Below are 7,572 nucleotides of genomic sequence, written 5' to 3'. Positions count from 1 at the left end.
CAACATATTGTACCTGCTGGCTCCTAATTTGTCTGAAATCTTTCTTTATCTGCTTTATGTACCCATAGACAACATGTACAAGATGAATTTTTATTAATTTATTAATTTGTTTCTTTATTTTCAATAGAGCTTTGAGCTACATAGGGTCATGGAGGAGGCAACTGGCATTGGGGGAAAAATCAAGAGGGGGATGAAAAGTTTATTATATTATGGATTTCACAAATTTCAGTATGACACAGACGCGCCCAATTTGCTTGCAGCCGGATCCGGCGACATTATGTTGTTATGTGTTGTATTGCTCACATCTGGTAGCCATTAAACTCTTTAAATCTGAGCATGCGCAACTCACATGACGCATGTGCAACTCACATCTGAACTCGACTCACATCGGGTAGTGACAGGCGCTCTGATGGTGTTTTCAGTCAACAACGAGACAGCATTACTGTTTGCATGTTTACAGGGAACGCTATTGTTGTTTATATGAAAACAGTTTGCTTATTAAATGAGTTATAGAGCACATAAAGATTCCTTGGTAATTGTTGACATGTAAGTGATATAACTTGTGTTTTAGGCCAGGGACAATTGCATATTTACACATAATACTGTGTCTGCTCAACCTAGCTAGTGTAAGAGGCCTGCTGGTTAACGTTTACCATCTAGCTGTTATAGCCTTTTTCCACCAACATTAGCATGAATATGCTGGGATTTTAAACAGGGAAATACCTGCTATACATAGGTGAAAGACTCCTTTCCCATTGCCTGTAGATGGCTTTTTGTGTGTTTCCTGGTGTGTCACGTTTCCGAGATTGCTTCTCTTTTATGTCTTATAGTCAGTCTCTCTTTCAAACTCGGTGCCGACTAATTTGAAACAATGTCCGAGCGCTGCTTTCACGGAGCAAACGGAATTTGTGACTTAGTGAAAAATAATCGCAGAAATTACAGACGGAGGCAACGCGTGTCATAGCATTGCACGGAAGGGGCCAAAAGTTTTAAAAAAAACCTACCCAGTCATCACTGCCAATCGGAGCTTGAGCCGAAAAAAAGCCGTCGCTACTGCAGAGTCATTTGTCCCATGGCCGATTGTGATCTTTCCCACGAAAGACAAAAAACAGATGTATCTAATGCATTAAATATCTTAGCTAGTCCTGATTCTGACCCATAATGTTCTCATAAGACGTAGACACAAAACATTTGTGTTAAGACATGAGCAGGACTGTAACAGCAGCTTCTATTTAAGTTCTTGAATGTAGCTTGCAAGCTTGCAAACGTTAGGAAGTGAGCATAACCAGGTTGTCAATGTATGCTAATATTGCTTTTTTGTGGTAAACAATGACATCATGAACATGTCTAATTCACATATATTTTATGGTTTCTAAATTGCTGATAATATCAGACATGTGGGCTATGTTTAGAGGAGCGCTTGTTTTGGTAGCTAATGCAACATACGTGGGAGTAAAAGTGATCAGGGGCATGTGTTGCTCAATAACAGCTTTGAGCAACTGAAGAAAAGCAGTTAACACGCAGGAGGCAACGAACACAAACACATTCCCACGGTAACAAGGATGAGTTTGAGCCCTATATATACAGTAAACATGAAGACCCCCGACACACACCCACCCATCCACACACACACACACAGAGCCTCATGTAGTCACATAAACTGAGCTCTGACCTGGCCCTGCGGGTCTAACAGGAAGAAAAGAAGAGAGGAAGAGCTGAGCAACCTGTTGTAGCAGGTAGAGAAACATTCCACATGGCCACACACACACACACACACACACACACACACACACACACACATACACACACACACACACGCACGTACACAGAAAACAGGGCGTGTGAGGAAGACAGCACTGCTTACATAAAGTCAGCATTTGTGAATCCCAGTGTAGTTTTCGAGTGCATCAGATCTTCCTCTTAGTGCACACTTGCTAACACCGGTTAACCCACCAAACCAACATCCCGTTCTCCTCGCTATCTCTGCTACTTTACAGAGCTGTCACTGAGCAGAAATCATGAATCTCAGTCCTCCAAAGCAATATCAGCCTACGGACATGTAGGCCTAATCAGAAATCTAATGTTTTCACGTTTGCAGATGGAATCTCTATCATATTTATAACCCACCCCCCCCCCCCCCCCCCCCCCCCCACCCCCCCACCCCCCCCCCCCCCCCCCCCCCCCAACCAGGCTACCAGGCATATCAGAAATGACTGACACATCAGCACATTTGTAACACCTATCACCTATCACCATCACTCTGCCACACATCTAACTAACCCAACACACACAGACACACACCTCAGTTACATTTCCACTTATGACACATTACACAGCTGATAAGATCCCTCGCGCTGATAGCGTCACCTTGCCCCAGAAAAGGTCGATGGCAAAAAAAACTATCAAAGCACACCCTGGGAGTTTTTAAAACATGCCAACATGTCATACTAGGCTGTTGGCTGGAAGATGCCTAATGGTTTTTCTATAGTTGTGCAAAAGGCTTTTCTAACTGAGCATTTACACTAAGGGCAACGCTTTCTTTTTAATGAAGCAGATTAGCTGGTTACACCTAACTTAACCAGGTTCATTCCAAAAGAAACTTTTCTAAGCTTAGTGTCATTAGACATTGAAGTTTATTCCGTGACATCAATGACACATTTGTTTTGTATTATTTAGCACAATTTTTTGTTTGCATATTTGCATTATTCTGTAATACTACTTAATTCATCAGCTGTATCTTGTACCACATTTGTTCATGTTCAACTATTGCGTGTATTCTAATATCTGCATGTGGCAGACAGTAAAGTTTGATTTTCCAGATCGCTCCGTTAGTGGTGAAGGAGTTGGCTAAAGCTAACGCTAGCGATGCTAATCCGACATCACGACCAAATGTTAGCGATTGGTTATGGCGGATCCAGAGTGGCTCTTGGCAGATCCAATAGTTTCAAACGTCAACGGAGTCCCCGCCTTTGAGGAAGGTATCACTTTTCAATGGAGAATGGCCAGACTCTCTTTACAAAGGATATGTACCAGAGTCTGGTAGGACCAGGCTACTTTTAAGCACCTATTTTTAAAAAATAAGTGTATTTTAACGCACACTGTGACTCTCCCAGACTTTTTGACTTTTTGACCCAGATAGATGTGTACAGAGAAACCAAAACCAACATTCAATTCTGTCATTTTCACATATGCCCTATTTTACCTAGTACATCACATCCACCTTTAACTGCACTTGTGTGCATACCTCTTTAAATAATGAGATTTAAAGACGTCAGTCAAAGTAAAAAGTGAAACAGGACAGAGGCTGAATGGTTTCCCTAAAAAGACTCCGGCTACACTGCAGGCTGCTCTGCGCTGCTTTCCATCATCTTAGCCGAGACCCCATTAAATAACGTAGTAGTCTTCCATCCGGCTGCCCTCCTGTCAGCGTGGCTCAACAGCAGCGCACTGTAATGCAGCAGTTCTGGCTAATTGGAATATCTCTATCTTGCTTCTCCAATCACACCTGACATGTTCTCCGTGAGGTGATGAGATGAAAAGGTCCCTGGGTGGATAGACTCTTTAGCCCCCCCCCCCCCCCCCCCCCCTCCTTTTCCCCAGTGGTGAAGGAAAAGATTGGAAGGCAGGACAAACTCTAAAACTCTTAAAGAAGTTAGCAGTGTCTGCATTTTAAGGGGCCAACCGAGACAAAAGTTCAACCGTTCTGGGGCAAGCCTGAGTCTCGGCATCGCTGATTTTCATGTCAAATCTTGCCTCGTCTGTTACACCACTTGAGGAATGTGAGGAGGTTGAGAATGTCCGATTTTGAAAGTAAAACTCATTGTTTCATGACTCAGAGTTGATTTAGTTTAGTTCAAATCCAGATTATGTCATAGTTGCATCAGAAACCTAAAGGTGTGTAAAGAAATATCTGATTGTAATGTACATGTAATGTCATTCCCCCTCTCTCTCTCTCTCTCTCTCTCTCCCCTCTTCATTCCCTTCCCCCCCCCCCCCCTCTCCTCTCTCTCTCTCTCTCTCTCCCCTCTTCCATGTCTAAAGCTGTCCTATTGAATAAAGGCCTAAAAAATTCTTTGAAAAAAAAAATGATTTATTTACGTTGTTCAGGTTTTGAAATGGACCAGCTCTCTAGCATGGTCAACCTGAATCAGACTCACACACCTGCAACAGGAAACCCCTCCCCTTTACACCTGTCTACCCAGTGGCAGAAGGCAGGTAATGGTATGAGTCGGCAGTGGTGATCGGGTTTTAACTACCGGCCAGTGGTCAGGGCTGTGTGAACCTTGGCGTGACCCCTGGCGACCCCTCCACTGCAGTTCACAACTCCTCAGAGCTGGCTCCAGCCGTCCTGTGAATAGAGCTTTAAATGAAGCCCTTTATCCAGTTGCACAACCTCCCAAACTGAAGTCCCACTGGGGCTCCCCTTAGGGGCTTGTGAGGGCGTCCGTTAAGGCTCTTCAGCCAGGAGTTAGAGGAGGAGTGGGGGCATCCATTACGGCTCTGGGGGATGTAATGTCCAGATGGCCAGGTGCTACGGAGGGACCTGTCCCACCCGGCAACAATCCCAGCTTTCATCCCCGACAAACTTTAGCCCTCCACCGGTCCAGACCTGGTGGTCACGCAGGGCTGGTCAAGCGGAAAGAAGAGGAGTAAGAGGAGTGGGGGACCTGGAGATGTTGCAGTGGAAATATTTAACCCTCCCCCTTATGCTAATAAAAAGTCATCCGTTCAAGATAGGCCTGAACAGGCCTATGAAAAGTGTTGGCTTCACACCAAGTTCATCTGAAATTCAAAGTAATGAGTCAGGAATCTACGACAATGTCAACAACACGTACATAGATGGTTCTAAATCTTCCATCTGCCAACACGTCTATATGAGGCAAGACAGTTACTGTATATGAACTAGAGGACTTGCTACATCATTGCAAACAGTCACGTTGCTTCTCTTTGAGACTGGAATTACCCAAAGCAGAGGTAGAGAAAAACAAAAATCTATTTCCAATTCCCTGTTGCTCAAGAGCTTGGCAAGTATAAAGCTTCGCTCTTCCAACCCTTCGCCACTCCACCAAACACATACATACAGTCAGAAACGTACACACTTCCTACCCAGATGCATACAACCTACCCCAATACACACAGGCCCATTGTGAAGCCACAAAACAGAAACAACTAGCTGCTCAAAAAGCACCCAGGGGACTCGCCATTCACCGCTCAATCAATCTAACTGCTTTGCGAGCGGACGCGCACGCTCACTCTCACGCGCACTTAAGACACATTTAAATGCAACAAATATGTTTTATGACAAGTGAATGAAAAACATGCGAGCACAGAGAGCACTACATTGCATCGCCCTCAAGGGACAGGCCAGCAAGTGCACATATAGGATTACTAGAATTGACGCTTCAGTCTTTCCATTGTGAACAGGAAAATCCAATGAGGGGGCCTCTAAGTGGATGCACTCACACAGAGAACCTGTTCAGAGGATGCTAATTAAATCTAAACCGGCAGTGACATTGATTTGAGAGGTCATTATCATCCCCTTATGGTTTTAGAAACCTCATGTTTTACAAGTGGTGTTTGCGAGGGAAGCCAAAGCACGACAGGGTCAACGGCTGCAAAGTGGCAACAGCAAAAACCAAAGGAGAAGATATGTAGAAATCGAGGTGCAAAATGATAAGAAAAAGGTAAATGTTCAATAATACATTCTGATCCAAAGAAAGCGAGCAAAAATGAACTTTGGAGAAACCTAAAAATGGTTTGACCACTAACTAAAGGAAGACTCTTACAGCGGTCTCGTCCATCTGTTCCTGTGTCAGCAATCCATCATGTTCTGCCTTCAACTGTACTTTTAGAGTTAGTCAGTAAACACTGTTCCTTAGGCCACTATTGATTAATGCTTTCACAGAAAGGCATACTTTAGCAACTGTCATTCACCTGAGGGTGGAGCAGGCGGCATGAAGGTGAACCTGCCCCTTTTGGTTTCGTATTAAAGGAGTCATATCATGCTCATTTTCAGGTTCATACTTGTATTTTGGGTTTCTACGAGAACATGTTAGCAAGCTTTAATGTTGAAAAAACACTTAATTTTTCTCATACTGTCTGTCTGTCTGTATCTGTATTCGCCCTCTGTCTGAAACACTGTTTTAGAACCTGTCTCTTTAAGCCCCTCCTCCCAGTCTGCTGTGATTGGCCTGCGAGAAAAATACGGAGCTACCTTTTGTAAAGGTAGTTTTCAAGCTGTGGCTGGAGAAATTCTAATATATTCTAATAAGCCTGCATGTGACAGAGGAGAGCAGAAGAGAAACTCAGACCTGCGTGAACACGAGACTGGGCACTATTAGAGCTGCTGATTTATTATGAATAAATCACACACTAATTAGGAATATTGTGGCATTTAGAGGACAGAGTGAATAGGAACATTCTCTATGCCAAGAATAACTTGCCATTTTGGGGAAATCCAGTCTTTGACAAACACAATCTGACAGGTGTTGAGTAACCTGGTCACAGTTACACTCAATTTTAGTTTTGTCTTTGGTGAATCAGGGAGGAAGGGATGGGGGGAGGGATATCGTCAGAAACTACTGGAAGTGTAAAGGTGTCTTCCAGAGTTTCAGTTGCCACTGTTATTACCATAACCTCTGACAGCATTCAGTTAAACTGTGACTGAGCCACGCATGGTGGGTGTCTCAACCTGCTTTACAGGTACAAACCAGAGAGCAGGAACAATGAAAAGAGGGGGTTTGAAAGAGGTATATGGGCTGCTGGGGCTTCACAGAAAGAAAACTCCTGGTAGAGTATCGGTTTGACATGTGTTAATAACTCATAAATATTGTCCCGTTCTCACCCTTCACCGGGGGTATTTGCTGCCAGGCATCGACGTCAGGGTGAAGGAAAGTTCAGACTATCAGCGTGCAAAGAACACACACGTGGGACAGGAAATACAGACCGCATCCATACATTCAAAGCAAAGTATACGCGAGAAGACATTCAGTCCATGTAGAGCATAAAACTGGTGTTACGTTTTTAAAGTTGCTGTAGGCTACTGTTTGTATGGAGTATGCTATGTGAGTCATTAAGAAAACTCTTTAGTAGATGCAAACTGCTTTGTTTGAATAGTTGAGCAGGTCTTCAAGTATGCAGTTGTGGAGCGTCAACTGCTTTAGCATTCCATAAATTCCCACCAGGGTGAAAAATTGTATCGTATGTAGGTGCAATTACCAAACTTTGGCTTGCTCTCGAGCATGCTAGCAAAAATTTAAAGACACATTTTCATGTATTGGGTAATTACTTAAAATTAATTGTCAAAGCTTTTTCTCTGCAATTTGCATTATAATCATTATTATTATTATTTTATTATTATAGCACAAGATAATAGTTTTCAACATTTTGGACGACGACTTTGTGATCAGCTGTTTGCTGTTGGTCCAATACTACGTTGAATGTTTAACGTTATATTTCTGGGATTGTTCAGGTGCCATCCCTTGCCTTCTGCTTTTTTGTGTTGGCATTCTGAACTCCGGTGGATTTCTGCGGACCATGGTTAACTGGTCCTCAGATCTCTGCAGGGTAAAT

The 7,572-nt window shown here is 43.4% G+C and overlaps 1 long non-coding RNA gene across 1 annotated transcript in view; it reads left to right on the top strand.

Moving 5' to 3' along the window:
- The first annotated feature begins 3,027 nt into the window (after positions 1 to 3,027).
- The window catches only part of LOC116672875 (uncharacterized), a 14,551-nt gene continuing 10,006 nt past the window's right edge, over positions 3,028 to 7,572 (top strand). The window contains exon 1 of the long non-coding RNA XR_004327671.1: positions 3,028 to 3,039. This is a non-coding gene — a long non-coding RNA (uncharacterized LOC116672875). The remainder of the gene's footprint in view (positions 3,040 to 7,572) is intronic.

The sequence above is a fragment of the Etheostoma spectabile genome, chromosome 23 (assembly GCF_008692095.1).
Source record: "Etheostoma spectabile isolate EspeVRDwgs_2016 chromosome 23, UIUC_Espe_1.0, whole genome shotgun sequence".
NCBI classification, from domain to species: domain Eukaryota; kingdom Metazoa; phylum Chordata; class Actinopteri; order Perciformes; family Percidae; genus Etheostoma; species Etheostoma spectabile.
Note: the sequence above shows the minus strand (reverse complement) of the source record. Positions and strands in the feature narration are given on the sequence as shown.